Genomic DNA, 17,535 nt, shown 5'->3' with positions numbered 1-17,535 from the left:
AAGCATAGGTGATAGCCTTGTGACATGTGTCTCCCTTTCCCCTTTTGTGAGAGCTTTAGGTATTTAAATAGTTCAATTAATCTCTCATTGGACCCCTTGATCTTCTGGCCAATAGGAATCAGGCAAGCCATTGGGCTGTTGAATGCTCATTGGACCCCTTGGGAGACTGTCCAATACTCTTCTAGAGAGCTTAATTTCTATTGGTTCTTTTATCAAGTGTTTTTAAATGAATTAAATTAAATTTACTCTAGCTTCTCATTGGTCCACTTCTATGGCCATCCAATAGGATTTGAATGCACCTTGGGGGCAGCTGGGCTAGGGAGCTGACATGTGTCCACTATGCCCTTTGTGTAAAGGGAGCTTGCAAGAGTGTGTGTGTGTGTGTGTGTGTGTTTCTCTCTCATCCCCTACATAAAAGGCTCGCCCCCTCCTAGATAGGGATGTGGGAAGACTTTTAAGTCTTCCCACAAGCATCCAATTTTTCCATAAAGTTTGACCATTGAGTATTGATTTAATTTTGGAACCTTAGCATTTTGGAAGTCTTAATGGGCTGAACCTTAGGGTCTTTGAAGCCCATTGAATCACATTGCTCTTTTGCAGATGGCCCCCCCTTTGAATCCCTATTTTTCCCTCCTTTGGATCCCTACTGTGACCAGTCTGCCAGCCTAACCAATATTCTAGCTTTTTTCTCCCCTGGTACTTCCCCATATTAAATGATCAGTTTAACATGAGAAAATCATTACGAGAATTAAGTATTAGTAATTATGACATTAGAACCTAATAAGTGGTACAATAGGCGAGAATAGAACAAAAACATGATAACTTGGGAGGTCTTACCACGTACGTGTGGCAATAACTGACACCGATAAGCTAAAACAAGGCTTTTGACAAAAAAAGATAATTTTGTTGACAACCGACAAAACATAACAAATCCATGACACGGAACATGAAAAAATTGTTTTGCACTTTGAATGTGTTGATTGATCAGCTTGTTGTAGAAAAACTTTTGATTTGTGCGGTCTTCATCTCCCTCAAGAATCGACAGCTTAACACCAACACGATAATCACGTTGATAATGTTTTACCATTTTATGGAAACATCTAGCTTGTTAAGTTTTCAAGCCACCTTGCATAGCTCATGCTCTTTCATTTGCAGCAGATAAAGAGAGTTTTCAATGCAATTACCCCTCAAGACCTCGCTCATATTCTTAACACTATTAACAACCTTTGGAGGCCTGCATTATTAAGAGAGTAATACTCGTATGGGAGCTGGGTATTAAAAGATAAAATCTTGTTTACCTTCACTTGTAGCTCGTCTCCCTCTGTAGGAGACATTTTAATACGCTCTGCACAAGACTGCTCCAAGGGCAGCGTGTTGAGCGACACGTTGACTAGGCTTGTTGCAACAACGTTTCAAAATGATATGGGAGGGTTTTTACCTGTGCCACTGATTACACCTTCTCTAGCGGCATTTTGATGCGACAGCAAAAAATTGGGTTCAGACTTAGATTCTACTGCAACTGCCGCTGCACAACATGCCATCTTGTAGCTCTTTTGAAAGCATTTTAAAATGTCCTGCAACCTCTATTAGGACCTGCCACCTATTCTCTGGGAACTGTGCCAACAACAGCGTCTTGAGATGCTGTTGTGATTGCCCTAGTTGACCTACTATGCTCTAATACCACTTTTAGGGGATGCAAGCTATGGTGGGTGATAGCATGAGAAAGCCATGGCAGGTGAGGGCGTGCACAGAAAAAGAAGAACAAGATGAGAAGAGGGATAGAGAGACTTCAACACACCAAAAATAAAACCATGCTATTGCTTGTATTATATTTGAAGCTTTTATATATATAGGCAATTTAGCTAACTATGCCACCATGCAAAACTCCACATAAGGAATGGCTTAAAACTGAGTGTATCTGCATGTCATAGGGCATGTTCCCATGGATACCAGGCTTGAAAACCCAACACTGAGCTCTCTTGATGTAGCAAATCACCACAATGGGCATGCATGACCTACAACTTTCAAAACACCCCACATCTGGTCAATCCGTATCTCTCAAACTGTCGAGAATTTGGAAAAACTTTCTTCTGCGAAGTTGTAGATCAAAGAAAAAAATTTGATCATGCGGTAATGGGCATGAAAGGAGTTGTTTTTATAGGTCAAAACAGATTTGTAAGAATCTACAGTTGTCTACCCTTGACATGTAGGCAATCTGCCAAACACACAACAAAATTGTGTAGAATTTGGAAAAACTTTCAATTGGAAAGTTGTAGACCCCGTCGAAATGGAGGGGAATGGGTGGTAGAATCTTTAGATTTTCTTTCTACAAAGAGAAAAACGAATTGCAAAACAATGCTGCTGCGCACACAGTTTTTAGGGTAGCACTTTCACATACACACTATCTTCCACATTGCCTTATGATCTTCCACAAGAGCATGCATCGCTCTTAGCTTAGCTCACAAGCTCCCAATGTGAGAGCCCCTTATTCTTCTATCTAGTAAAGAATAAGGTGTGTACAAATGATGGGCGGTCGGATGCCTCTAACATGTCTGGCCAAGGTAAGAGTCACATGGCCTTTACCCCATCACCTTGTGAATTTATAAATGTTTTGTGAAGTCACTCTCCACTCTCATGAAGCACCTCTTCACAAAGCATACAAAATTTTGAGACTCAAGATTTACATGTTGGTGTTGCAAAATAAAAACTTGGGCTATATGTAAGCAAGGGGTTGTCGAATGTGGATCTTGCAAAGCAAGACTTTTCCATGTGAAGTGTGCCCTACAAAAAGCCTTGATGCTTTGGGGTGGTGTGCTCCAAAACAGCTATGGGAAGCCTCCCCTAGCTTCCTTAGCCTTCTCCACTAGCCGTGGGACTACTTGTCAAATAAGAGCCTCATATTGTGAGAGCTTTGGATCATAGGACAATGTTCTTTGCTGGGTTGAGGGCCTTTGGGCTCAAGGTTTTGTAGCACACGAGAATGGATTCTAGTAAGGCAGTCAATGGGGAAGGCCTCTTTGTTGAGCTCGGGGTCAAGGCACTTGCAAGGCTCTGGGAAGATGTCCTGGTGTAGGGGGCTCCATGCATGTGAACCTCCTGCAGAGCCGAAATATTCCTTAATAAGGATTGAGCACTAAAGGCTGCATCCAAAAGTATGGCAAAAGTGGATAAGCGCATGAATCCCAACAATCAGACCCGACCAAACTTTAGATAGGATTCGAGCTTCCGATCACGTCCGCCCACATGCGCCCTCTCAAAATAGTGCAAGGATTCACTTGAATGCATGACCTCATCCACTATAGGAGTTGACTCTGTAAGTAAAGCCACCAAGAGTGTCATCTTGTCAGATGAGGCGACTAGTGGGCTGAGAACATGTGAGCTCAAATAAGCTCCAAATGAGGAATGGTTGGGCTCATTTGAAAGCCATGACCGAAGGCTTATTTTCACACATAGAATTTGCAGAGATTGGGGATGTAGTAGACTCAAAATTGAAAAGCAAAGCAGAATCTTAATGCTCACACACATAATAAGCAATCCAGTCTTATTATGCAAAAACCTAAATGCAATGCAAAGAGCTATGGGTGGTGGCCATTGCGAGAGAGAGAGAGAGAGAGAGAGAGAGAGAGAGAGAGAGAGAGTAGGTTACTAGGAAGTTACAAGATCAAGACACCAATTTAACCATTACAACACAAGGCCAAGAATGCTAAAAAAAAACTCTTATTGGAAGCCATTATTATGAAAATGCTTGTTTACAAAAAAAAGGAGAGAGAAAAGATTGAACTTTGGGAGCTTGAGCTAGATTGCAATGTTTTAGCCAAAGGAAGACCCTGTTATTTGTCACCGTCACCATCAAAACAAACATGAAATTTTTAGTAGAAAATGGAGGAAGGCATGTGTCATGGGATTATCCTACATGTCATAGATGTCAAGCTAAAAAAGAACAATCAAAAGCAAGAGTAAGCTACAAACCTGAGAGGAAGATTCCATTTGAGCAGAGTGGTGAGAGGGTGTGGTGAGATTTCTCTTTTTTGACAGCTTGTTTGTGAAATAAAAATGTCACCTTGAAAAGGACAACCAAGCCTCCATATTTATAGGCTAGAGAGAAAGAAGGGGGAAACCTCAAAAAGAGAGGGAAGCCCAAAGAGTGCACGGTTAGGGAGGGGTGGAGTGGGGGTAGTGGACTCTTGATGTTTTTTATAAAAAATTGGGAGGTGAGGTTGAAGTAAAGGGTACGTTCACCCAAAATCTTGTTACCCTATGAGCATCTTGGTCTAGGCTCTAAGGGGTGCACTAGATTAGCCTTTAGAGGTGGTTTTTGTGCTAGTGAGAGAGACCCTCCTCCGCCCGCACTAGGAGGGATGAGGATTTGTCCCAAACGGGGCACTAGACCCCCCAAGGGGTCCTAGTGCCCTCCAAAGTCTAGCAAGTCCAAGAGTAGAGTGGGGTGGCATGAGAATCGTGAAGCTGAAAGGAATCTTCTCACAAGTCTCCAAAGCTTAGCTCTCTAAAAAACATTTTTACAAAAAGAGTCCACAAGCATTTTAATGTCTTTAGCGGCTTCCATAGCATTGGAGTTACAAAAGAGTATTGGTTTTGAGCTATGAGATAATAACCTTATGTGCCCACTCAGAAGGTCGGTTGCTGGATCGTTTGAGGTATCTTATGGGTGTGCAAGGGAGTTTATCTTCTTTTGGTGTAAGGCTTTTTGTGAGATAGCCAAATTGGGTAGAGAGATGGAGGTTTAGAAATTTAATAGAGTTACCAGTGGTGGTTTCAATGGGTAAGCAACTGGGGTAGATATTGTGTTGCTCTATGAAGAATGATGGGTTTGTAGAGTTTATGAGTAAGATATCGTCGTAATATCTAAAGGGATGGCCTAAAGTGAGAGAATCTCTTTAGCATTATGTGTGTTGAGAGTGTCATAGAGGAACTCAAACTCTAGGGAGCGAAGGTAGAGATTGCACCATGGGGGGAGCATGCAAGTCCCATTGGAATTCCATTGGTTTGCCTATAAATCTTCCCTTGACACTGTAAAAACATGTTATTAATGAGCCAGTCGTTTAGTTGGAGTACTTCCTTGAGGTTAAATGAAAGGCTTGATTTGTATCTATAGGAAGACCATGTGCCTTCTATGCATTTGGAGGGGAATCTTTTGAAAGAGATGAACGTTTCTAGAGATGCGGAGAAGGCATGGGATATTAACAAGGTGAGATGATGGATTAGGCCCTGTACCCCTGAGTGTGGGATGTTCACAGAGCATCTTTTCACATCCACTGAGTAGAATTGTGTTGCATGAGAGGGGAGGTTGAGGATGCAATCGTAAACTGAATTTACAATCCACCAAGATTGTAGATGAAGATGGTGACATAAAAGTGCTTTGTTGTTAAGTTTTTTGGCTCGTTCCTTGAGTAGTGGTATACAAATTTCTAGTAAGCAAGCCATAAGTGTAGAGATTTCTGAGTAACAACAGGCAGCCCCACATGTTATCCATCTAAAAGAGACCTTATGCAGCTTGTATATGCCGGTGAGATAGGGGAGGGAGTGGTGTTCGCGAAAAGTGTATTGAGAGAGAAATGTTAGCACAAGAGTGGTAACCCCCTCAATCCTTGGAGGAGATGGTGTAAAATTGTTGCCTTGTAGGCGTTTTTGGGCTTCAATAAGAACAAAGGCCTTACAAATGATAATCACATTGCTCGGAGATTTGTCAATGCAAATAAGAAATAATTTTTTCCTTAGTTCTTTAATTTCTCTTGTGAGATCATTATGGATGTGGTGTTGTATTTTAGAAGGGAGGAATTTCCCAAATAAGCTGAGAATGCATTAGTTAATTCTCCGTGTGTTAGGTTAGAAGGTAGAGTGATGCAACCAGATTTTATGAGATACAAGAGCGCTTGATTTAGCTCCTCAAAAGCTTCCATGAAGTTAGGTGGCTTAGTTGGTATGTGCCCAAGACCGTGGCCACAAAGGTGAGCGAGAGCAGTACTCATAAAACAACACAAATTTGTGGAAATTACATGTTGTGTGGTGTTTTCCAAGTTACACAAACACTCATGGGGTGTGAGAGAGGTGAAACTTCCTTCGCATTACAGCGTGTTACTTTCAAAGGGGGGTCAAAAGCCCAACTAAAAATGCATTCGTCCCATAGTGGAGTGGTGGAAATACCAAGCCCGAAGAAAAACAAGCGAAATAAAGAGGTGAGATTTTTTATATCTAGCAAGGGGTTGACAAAATGAAGGGGTACAAAGGTTCCCTTTGCCTTGCTCTTGGAGATGAACCGAAAGCGTCCATGCAAATCTTTAATAACCTACATCAATCATAAAGGAGGGATTTAGCACTAGTTATGCATGCCTGAGTAAAGGCGATTTTGGTTTTTGGAGTTGGGATGGGGGGTGAGGCAGAAGCTTGTGCGAAGTATGGTGGGAAAGTGGGGGTAGGGTTTTGAGGGGTGCGGCTACTAGTGGTGGAGTTGGCTGGGGAGGCTGTCTTCCATCTTGGAGGTGTAGTTAGAGGTATTTGAGCGCTGAGAGGGAAAGTTCCTTCCTCTTGTGCGTGCGGTTTGATTCCCTTCTCCATGTGCTTTCTTGGCCGAACGAGTATCATAGGGTGCCTTCAAATTCGGAGCAGCCGCCGCATTCACAAAAGTATCTACTTCTGAGGATGAGCTGCAAGAAGGTGTTGTGTGACTAAACAAAACAGAATGAGTGATAGCATCTTTTAGCTTTTTCCTGTAGAATACATGAAGGAGGAGAGCTTTAATCACTTCTTGGGCTTCTTTAGCTACCCAACTTATAAAGGCAATAGTAGACCATTTAAGGTTTGAGCTTGGGAAGAAGCGAGGTAATTGATTGAGAACCAGCCATAAAGCATGATCGAACCACAAAACATTGTTATCATGGCAATGATCCCCTTGCCCAATATGCTCGCAACCACACTTGAGAAAAGGTCGGTGAAAATTTCATACTTGTGTAGTATAATTAGTATCTCAGTTTGTGGTAGAGATGACACCCTTGACCCCAACCACGTAACCAAAAGTTGCATTACAATGGCGTGGTTCAAAAAATGACATAGAGAAGGGGGTAGCAATTAGAGTGTTTTCAAAGAGGTTGGAGTTATTGCCCTCAAGAATCTGCATAAGACCTTGCTTGACCGCAGTCTTATCATGATCATTAAGTAGAGTAAGGAGAAGATTCTCGAGGAGGGGAGCGAGTAAAGTAAAATTACCGAAGGACCAAGCCTCATGGTGAGCTTTTCCCAAAAACATTTCCAAAAGCCGACTCGGGATAAAGGGATCGGTGTAGGTTTCAAAGGGCTTTGTGGTGAGGCTTTGACTAGGTGTAGCGATGTGGTGAAGTCTTTGTTTGCAAGCATCTACTCCTCTTCGTCAAGATCCATACGTAAGAATGAACTTCTGATAGCAGTTGGTGGCGTTATGATGATCTCTAAAAAACCATTAAGCAAATGCCTCTTTCGTTGTCGGGGTAGTGGGTCGTTTTGCAGTCGCTTTCCATTACCCTCCATGAATCGACGCATCAAATTTGGTGCATGCTCGAGTCACTATTTCCGCTCACGCTCGTCTGCATCAACAATTACGGACAGATTTGTAGCCAAGTAGCGTGGGAGTAGCGTAGGCGGGTGCCATGGCATACAAGGAAACCATGCGGGAAGATCAAGAGTAGATAGGATTGTGGTATCTTCAGCCTGCTGAGAAGTGATGGCGCCATCAAGTTCGAGCAGAGTGAGTGAAAGCCAGGGTTGCTAATACAAGGAGCAAACCCTGGACAATTACAAAGGGGGGGAAATTTTGTGCAGAGTATCCTAGAGCCATAAGGCTCTCATCCCAACCTGAGTAAGCCGCAACTAGCTCTGTAAGGCATGGAATTTTTTTTAAGATAATTCCCAGAAATCCAATGCTCATAAAACTTTGAGTCTGCAAATATAACAGTTGTGCAGAGATACATAAAATGTTAAGAACAGGATTCTTGACTGTGTTAGGTGCTAGGCATAATAAGGGGGAACCATGCTTGCCAGCATAAACGTGCAGATTTTGTAGATAAAGGGAGGGAGAGAAATAGAAGCACGCCATAGCCATGGCTCTTCTTGCCCAGGGAGGCAGATGCGCAGTTTGGTTAACCCAGCGGGCGAACAATCCGAAGGAGCGTGTCTCCTTGTTCTATCCAAGAGAAGGTTGTTCTACATGGCAGGTCATAAAATACATGTAGTGCAAAATCAGAATTGCTTTGGAGATGCCGACATCGGCCACCTCTGAGGGAGACAGCTTACCTATTCGGATTTCGATTAACCTTCATTTTATTGAAACTAGGCCTGTTAGAACCAAAAAAAGCGAGACCTTCCTTGTTGTGTGCGTTCAGATAAAAAAGGAGGAGGGGAGGTGAGAGATGCCCGAGTGCCACAGAAGATGAGGTCGGACCCTAGTGGCATGGGCACTTTGATGAGCCCTTGAGTAGTTATTCTCGCGTGCATACATTAGGAAAAGCTGAAGGGTGTTAGAACATTGAGGGCACACCTTACTTAGGAAAAAAAGATGGGTATGTATGAAACGCGTGCGCAACAGAAAATGGTGATGGCTAGAGAGAGTTGCAAAGAGGAAGGAAGATGAAACGTGTGCGCAACAAAAAATGGTGATGGCTAGAGAAAGTTGCAGGGATGAAGGAAGATGCCGCCATTGTACAATACTAATCCCTAACTTTCTACACCTTGGGAGGGACAAAGACTTGCCGCCTATAGGCTCACCTACTCACAACTGTAAAGTATGTCCCCAAGTAACCCTTCATTGATTAGGTGCGGTGCCCCACTGCCCAGAGAAGTGATAGGTAATAGCTTTCATTTTCAAATTGGTTGAACCACATAGGTGCGTCCAAACTCCAAAATTCTAGCCGAGTGAAATTATTTTTCAAAAGGTTGTGCGTGTGCCAAAAGGTACCCAACTTTCAAAGTAGAAAAAGGGGTCTCATCGAAGAGGGTGTACCAAAAAGGAGGTGAGGTTCTTTGTATGAAGGGCAAGAAAGGACTGGCCAAAGGCTGAGTAAAGGGTAGGTGTAGGTGAAAGTGGAATCTATGACACCAAATGGAGTGTATAGGGCATTTAAGGTGTGAGAAGATAAAAGAGGTCCTTGCAGATCAGAGGTAGCCCTTTAAAAAAATTGGGAACAGAATAAAAATACTAGCTAGTGGGCTAGTGAAGGACTACTTTGACCACTAGAGAGAGAGTCGATTACTAGGAAGTTACAAGATCAAGACACCAATTAACCATTAAAACACAAAGGTCAGGAATGCTAAAAAAAAAACTCTTATTGGAATCCATTATTATGAAAATGCTTGTTTACAAAAAAAGGAGAGAGAAAAGATCAAACTTTGGGAGCTTCAATCAGATTGCAATGCTTTAGCCAAAGGAAGACCCTGTTACCTGTCTCACCATCACCATCAAAACAAACATGAAAATGTTAATAAAAAGGGTGGAAGGCAGGTGTCATGGGATTATCCTACATGTCATAGATGTCAAGCTAAAAAAGAACAATCAAAAGCAAGGGTAAGCTAGAAACCTGAGAGGAAGATTCCATTTGAGCAGAGTGGCGAGAGGGTGTGGTGAGGTTTCTCTTTCTTGACAGCTTGTTTGTGAAATAAAAATGTCACATTGAAAAGGACAACCGAGCCTCCATGTTTATAGGCTAGAGAGAAAGAAGGGGAAACCTCAAAAAGAGAGGGAAGCCCAAAGAGTGCACTGTTAGGGAGGGGTGGAGTGGAGGTAGTGGAGTCTTGATGTTTTTTATAAGAAATTGGGGGGGTGAGGTTGAAGTAAAGGGTACGTTCATCCAAAATCTTGTCACACTATGAGCATCTTGGTCTAGGCTCTAAGGGGTGCACTAGATTAGCCTTAGAGGTGGTTTTTGTGTGTGTGTGTGTGTGTGTGTGTGTGTGTGTGTGAGAGAGAGAGAGAGAGAGAGAGAGAGAGAGCTTCAATGGCCTATCTTAAGAGTCAATGCAAGCATCAACTAAAAGTGGGAGGCAAGTTTAGTAGGCAAATACATTGAATCTAAATAGACTAGAGTACGGGGATAACTCCATAGTGTGGGCTTATGCACAAATCCTAATAACTATGTGTCACATGGAGAGAGAGAGAGAGAGAGAGAGAGAGAGTAAGACAAGGGGAACTAGAACCTAGGAGTCCACCTCACAACCACCCACTATATAGCATGGCTCCTAGTCCTTTGCCCTAGTTGGACTCCCTTTCCACACTGCCTAGCCCGGCCTTGCCCTTGTCTAGTTCGGCCTTGCCGTTGTCCTAACATTACTCCCCTCTTAAAGAAGAGTTTTCGTCCTCAAAAACAAAAGTGGGGAATTTCTTAAAAACACTAATGTTTTCCCAAGTGGCATCCTTCATGGATCCAGCTGTTTGGTTGACCGGAACACGGTTCAGCAGGAGGTTCAATGAAACCAAGAGAAACATCTTGACTTTTCACATTGTTGTCCATTTGCAACCATCTTGTGTTACCGATTCCTATCCAATCATAGTGTGTAGACTCCACTTAGAACACACATGAGTATGCAAAACGAGTTATCACACAAAGATGTACCCTAAAGAGTACCTCTTTTCACTTTCCATGAAAGTAACTTGCTACCGACTCATCAGCCAAGTTTAAGTCCTTGTTTGTTTTCCAAGTTCAGAAGGAAACAAACTCACCATAACTAGTGTTCAAGGTTGAGAACTTGATTTATAGATGAAGAGACTACACCTACTCGAAAACATGCTTTAACTTATGGTAAGCAAACTCCAAGTAGAGCAATAAATGCTTACTAATTGGATCGCTTCGTGCTAACGTATGCACTTGCATATCCTTTAGCACAAGATTACACTTTGTAATCTGCTTATCCCCTTGGATAACTGACAGGTGTGTTTCCCCCACGGTTTACATACAATCTTTCCAGATGGCTGGTAAATGGGGATCACAATATCGTACCACATTGCTGAGGAATCAACAATTGGATGAATAACCATGGTGGTTAAATTGAAAAATCCACAAACACCCAAAGCGAGCCATGACCTCTATTGGTGATTGGTAGACCAAAAAGTAAACTCATTGAGATACTGCACATAGAATGCAAAATACTTCATAAGAAACAACTTGATGAATACGCATGCCGTTCCAAATCAGCCTTTGCTAAACACTAGGGCCCATAACACCTAGTGTGCATGCATTTAGCAAAAAGCAGATCCGAACCTGTATATCCATGGTGATCCTTGCCAATACTTATGGCAAATGTGATGCACCTAACACACATTAAAAAGGAATATAAATAGTTCTGAAAAGAAACTAAATACTTTTAGTTGCAATCTTTTGCAAGCCTTGCTGAAACGTTTGAACCATAATAGAAGGTGAAACAGTGATCACTTCTAGGTACAAACAATGAAACTTTTTCATTAGCAACTTCGAGCCTTGCTATATGTATAAACAACCATCTGTAATGTTGTTCAGCAGTACTTGTACCTGAACAAGTCATTCTAAGTATCCAACAATCTTTGGCCACCGAAATTGCTCCTGATACATCGTGCTGAAAATGGTCTTAGAAAACAAATTTTACCAGCACCTAGGGACTTTGTCGTGACACATATATGAAATAATGGGCGTCAGTGTCAGTCCAGAGACTCATATTCGCCACATGTGGAATATTTCTCATGTAAGGATGTTTAAAAAAGAACATCCTGCAAGTACAAGATGTACTTGTGTGTGGAGGTAACTCTAAACACTCCGCGACAAGAGTGAGAGGACCCTCATTCATTGCTCCACACTGGCTAAACTGAACTCCTTGAGTCCCTAGACCATGTGGTATCCCATGTGATAACATGTGCCAAATTGAATCCTACAAGTGGATTCATAACAGCATAATGTACATTGGACACTACGGCCCAAAATATTTGTTTCAACATGCCCTTGGCATGTCCCTGGGGATTGAACTGAAAGTTCAGTTACCCGTATTCAAATGCACAGGAGTACGTCTCCCCTATGTGAAAAAACCAAGCAACATTGCACTGGAAACTCTGGGTGTTGCCTTTGTAATCCAAACCCGTTTGGTAGAATCTACATAGTCAACCCCTTGGTAAGACCCGTTGTAGAAACTGCTCAACTAGCAGGTAACGGTAACCAACATAGTTAACCGTGTACAAAATGATGAGAATCAACTTGAAAAGTTGAATTTTTTCGCTACCGCGTGGAGATTACGGAATTATTTCCTTGAAAGTATAACGGGAAGAGATCAAACTGTGATCCTGAATGCCTGTGGGGTGATGTAGTAAGCACCCGCGGGGTCTTACCCCAAAACAATGCGTCCATAGCCACTCGTAGTGCTATAAATAGAGCAGGAGATCCACACAAGTGTAAAGCGTAGCTCTTATGGACAACCATGCTGTCGCAACGTTTTGTTGCATCTAAAATTCGTGGTAGAGATCAGCTGAGTTTATGGTTATCAAAATCTCAACTCGAGTGTCGCACTGAAAACATGGCGTGCAAACTAACACCCTAAACATCTATAATGACAAGACTCTTGCTTGTCCATTAACGTCGTTGTGTACTCCACTAGGTAGATTTTTAAGAACAATCACCCAAGGAATGCCAACAGTTGGGTTGTACCCGAGATCTGACCATGACTCTTAGCCAGCATATGTGGCTCATAGCCTTGATGGCAATTAGTGTTCAATCGATGAAATAATGAAGACTAATGTAGAGGGCGTCTTGCCCAATTTCTAGCTCAGATTTTTAGCACCTTGGCTCATGCTGATTCACGAGCAAAACACGTATCAAAAGATTCTTAAAAAGTTTTCTTTATTCTTTGAGAGAAATAAGAAAGAGAGAGAGAGAGGATGCTGGGCTGAGGAACTTTCCTTAAGTGATGACTTTGTATATGTTGTGCCCATGCTCGTGTGCATCTGCAGCTTATCTTATAAGCGTGCCACAGTTGTTTGCTATGACTCTCTCATCGAGAGAGGTAACAGGAAAACACAAACAAGTCATAGACTGACTCACTTACCATGTATGTGGTTGTGACGACTCTAGTATGACCTAATGATAGCACTTTGCCTTTGAATTAAGTCCTTGATTTAGGTGCTTTTTAATGTCCTTGACAGAGTGTCTGGTGTCGTAGCGAAAGCGTGTTTCAGGAGGCGGTAGAATTGAATCCACCTAGCTAGCATGCTATGCATACATAAACTTAAGCCCATGGCAAAAGTGATGGCCTCAAACGTGAGAGCGAAAACCATAAGTGCCTTGCATAGTTTAAACTGGTAGGGATTCTGTGAGATGAGACTCCAATTTCCTGAATTTGTGTGCCAATGCCCTTGATGCCAAGTCATTGGGCAGTACCTTGGCACAAGGAAGAAGCAAAATTGTCAAAGCACATTGCTTTGCACAAAAGCAATAGTTTCCAATCAAAGATGTAAACATGGAAAAATAAGAAGATTGTAAAATTGGCTAACCTGGTCGTTGCTGTAACCAGTTGGCCCGATATTCTGTGGAAGAATATTCACGTCAAAATGGCGCATAGCCATATCTGCTGCACGAGTGGGAGTTGTCGTATGTACGTAATGAAATAACCTGCAAGCATATTGTCAAGTCCGTCCCAAGTTTGTATGCTCATAACATAGGTCGAACATGGGAGTCGCAATGCAAGATGCATAAATAGAAGCCTTGCTTCACATAAGTTCATAGACCAGAATGTAACCTAAGTGCTCATAGCTAACAAATGCTCTTGATGACATACATATGTCCGAGTAGAAACAGATTGACCATGTCAAAATGGCATAGGGAAATCGCCTTGCCAAATTTTGCTACTGATTGAGAATCATAACATTGCCCGATAGTGAGAAAGATATCATCTACAGCTGAGCTATCAAATGTTAGCGATTGTCCAATACTGCTTGTTCAAAGCAACCTTTGCTTGACAAGTTGGCTTTGTGAAAATTCATATGGTGGTCAACATTGCATTCAGCTCCGAGCTGTGGATGTCAATGTTTTTTCCACGATGTTTCATGTACCTATATTGCCTGCTCCCTATCAAGCTGCAATGGCTTGAAAATGAGTATGCATCCAATGCATGGAGCCGTGCTCCCAAAAATCTTGCTTTCCTCCACCTCAAGATAGCACAACGAGGAGAGATAAAAAATTAACAACCGACGTAAGGCACAAATTGGTTTATTGGAGTGTCGCTATAGGGAGCCTGTTAGGAAATAAGACGTAGCTAAATAGATAATTGAGTAGATTACTTAATGGAGAGAGACAGATTTACATACACGAGATTATAGAGTAGAGAGAGAGAGAGAGAGAGAGAGAGAGAGTACACACGATATACGTGGTTCACCCAATGTGGGCTACGTCCACGGGAAAGCAGCCACTCAATGGCTTTAGTACTTCAAAACAAGAAGTAGTTTACAAAGGGATTATACCCTTAATGGAGCTCCCGCCTTGCTTCACTCTCACCACCTCACACTCACCTTGTTGCATCAACTTCACACTATAAAATGTGTGTAGAAATGGACTCCTTTTATAGGCCAAAAGGGCTGCCCTCTCTCATGAGAGGCAGCCATGTGTAGCCGCCCTTGTGTAGATAAGTCCAAATCGGACCCTCCAATCCGCCCATGTGTGGCCGCCCTTGAGAAGACAAGTCCGCTTTTGAATTCGGCCACCGGCCATCGGCCATTGACTTTCGACCACCGGCCCATCGGCCATTGACTACCGGCCACCGGCCAACTGGCGATTGTTTTCCGACCACTTTCCGGCCGCTGTCCGGCCATAATATTCCGGCGAGGGAAAAAAAAAGTATCGGGAGCTTCCGCTCCCAAGGCCCCTAAAGTTGCCCCTGATTTTTGGCCGTGAAAATTTTGGTTTCCGACAAGTGATTTTCCTTCACGCACGATGGCTTCTCCTCATAATGGGGGCCTTACAAATGTGCGCTTTTACCACAGAAAATTACAAGGGTAAATCAGGCTCCATACTTAACAGAGCCTTGCTCCTGGAATGTTTTTGATAAATCTAAGACATATTTGGTAATCAAAATGTATCACCCAATAAGTGTATGTGGCCGTGTGTCTTTTGGAAAATTGAAAGAGAGTGAAAGAACCCGTGCTTCAGCGAACAACGCACATGCCATGCATGTCAAAAATTGTGTTAAGAATCGGCAAAGAAGCAATCTGCGGTGCATCAACATTCGTTGCCACCGCCACCTTGATTGGACAAGAATAATTCTTGAATCAAGAATTAACTTGTGCAAATTTTTGGAAGGGCTCCTGCAATGTGAAATTATACATAAAGCGAGAAAACCTTAAAAGCATGAAACTCAAACCTGTTGATTAGTCTCAATCCTTATGCTCTGGTTGAAACCTTGGTCAAGTCAAACCTCGATTACATCCCTTGTATTAAATCGCCCTTGGAGCTACTCAATACCATGATTTTTGTCAATTTTTCCTTGGAAATTGGTATAACCTTTGTGTTCGTGAATCCATGTGTTTTACGAAGCCGGGTACGGCTTTCACAATTCTTGTTGACGTTTGGATCCCGCTGAAGGTCTGCAATTTGCCCAGCACCCTGGATTTCTCGGGGACTAAGGGAGCTGCCATCGCTTGGCGTTCGCAACATTGATTAACTTGCTACAATGGGCATGCACCCTTAAACGATTTCATGTTGGCCAAGGTTTGTTGGGCGTCCGCATGTGAAAGTAAAGCCCCAAGAACTGGCTATGGCGTCGCAAACTGGTCGCCGCCTGCAAACCGTGAGAGGGAGGTGGTTCAGTTGCGCGCCCTGTTGTGATGCAGTGACGAAAGTTCATCGGCATGGCCCTGCGACCCCAACAAGGGAAAGATGTAGGGATTCTGTGAGGGTCAACCTCCCCTCCTTCTTCGTTGCAAGCTGCCTTGCACACGCTGGGAGTTCAGTTACCCGCCTTCCTCGCCTGTGGAGCACTCCTTCCCACGGCCATGCCCTGTCGGTCTCTTCCCGCCTTCCCCGCCTGTGGAGCAGCCCTTCCCACGGCCATGCGCTGTCGGATTGTCCACGACCGGAGAGAGAGAGAGAGAGAGAGAGAGAGAGAGAGAGAGAAAGAGAATCCGTGAAGGCATGCAAAGCCATGCCTCGCCATGCAAAAACTGTCTCTATAGATTCTCCTCCATCACTCCCCTCTCCCTGAGCTCTGATACCAGTGTAAGACAAGGGGAACTAGAACCTAGGAGTCCACCTCCCAACCACCCACTATATAGCATGGATCCTAGCCCTTTGCCTTAGTTGGACTCCCTTTCCACACTACCTATCCCGGCCTTGCCCTTGTCTAGTCCGGCCTTGCCGTTGCCATGATAGAGAGAGGCTATTTGTGCCGAATCCCCCCCCCCCCCCCCCCCCCTGTCTCTTCCTCTGGATGTGCACCCTGTGTCTCATCATGAGAGCATGCCATGACTCACAACCACCGCCTGCAGTCTTCTCTCACAGTAGGCCCTGGCTGGTAGACTCGTGAAATTTCCTCGGCATGTGCTTTGCCTTTTGCTTTCCCATAGGCTGCAAGGAGAGAGCTCGAGCTCTCCAGAGTGTCATTTATATGTGCGTATCGACAACTGTCCACCCAACCTCCACCCACTACCGACCTAGTTTGCCTGCGCCCCTTGGCATACCCACAGAAGGCACTCTTAGTAGATCGAGCGCTCGTATGTGGGAGACATAGGGAGGGAGAAGTCGGTGTGGAAGTCGACATGCAGGAGAGAGAGAGAGAGAGAGAGAGAGAGAGAGAGAGAGAGAGAGAGAGAGAGAGAGAGGGCAATAGGTGCCCCCAACCTCTAAAGGGATGTGTCTTGCCCCTGTCTAGCCAGCTGTTGCATGCTTGTGCTAGCAAGCCTACCATGAAGGCTGCCTTAATCACATCTTTTGTTGATTCCTTGTTTGTGTTTTTTTTTTCCAGAATTGTGCACACATACTCATGGTAAGCATAAATTATTACAACAGCCAACCCTCGACACTAAGTCCCACGTGGTCTTTAATGAAAACCTCGTCATGGGATTGACGGTGCAGAGCTATGCGCAAGGATCTCGAGGAGATCCGATCGCAAACAAAAAATCCACATGGCAGGTCGCTCCCATATTCGAACCCGAGCGGGCATTGTGGGAGCCCGATACCTTAACTAGGTGAGTGCGTGCAATTCATAGAAATGCATGTGAGTGTAGTTTTACTTACTCTTGTTTGAGTTTACTCTCTTGATCTCCGAGTTTACAAAATTTGTCTGAGTTTACCTTTTCCGGATTAAGCGGTGATGCACCTCTCTGCTTTTGTGCCCGAACTTCTCCTATGTGGATCCCATCACGGAGGGTTCATTAGGGTAAAGGGGCCCGTTAAAAACCGGCCCCCTGTATTGAGACCGTCGGCCCCTTTTGGTAATGTAAATTATCTCCAATTGTGGACAACCTCAAGCCAGCTTGGGTTGGTCAACGCAGGCCAAGATTGCATCATGGCCCTTAGATCGTGAGTTCGAGCTAATGTGGCATAACGTTTA

General features: G+C 43.6%; 1 pseudogene; it reads right to left on the bottom strand.

Annotated features, from left to right (window-relative positions):
- Positions 1-6,309: 6,309 nt before the first annotated feature.
- LOC147425068 (uncharacterized) overlaps positions 6,310-17,535 on the bottom strand; it is a 33,949-nt pseudogene continuing 22,723 nt past the window's right edge.

Source organism: Adiantum capillus-veneris, chromosome 25, assembly GCF_014529385.1.
Source record: "Adiantum capillus-veneris isolate H3 chromosome 25, ASM1452938v2, whole genome shotgun sequence".
Taxonomy (NCBI): Eukaryota; Viridiplantae; Streptophyta; class Polypodiopsida; order Polypodiales; family Pteridaceae; genus Adiantum; species Adiantum capillus-veneris.
This window is presented reverse-complemented; position numbering and strand designations above follow the sequence as displayed.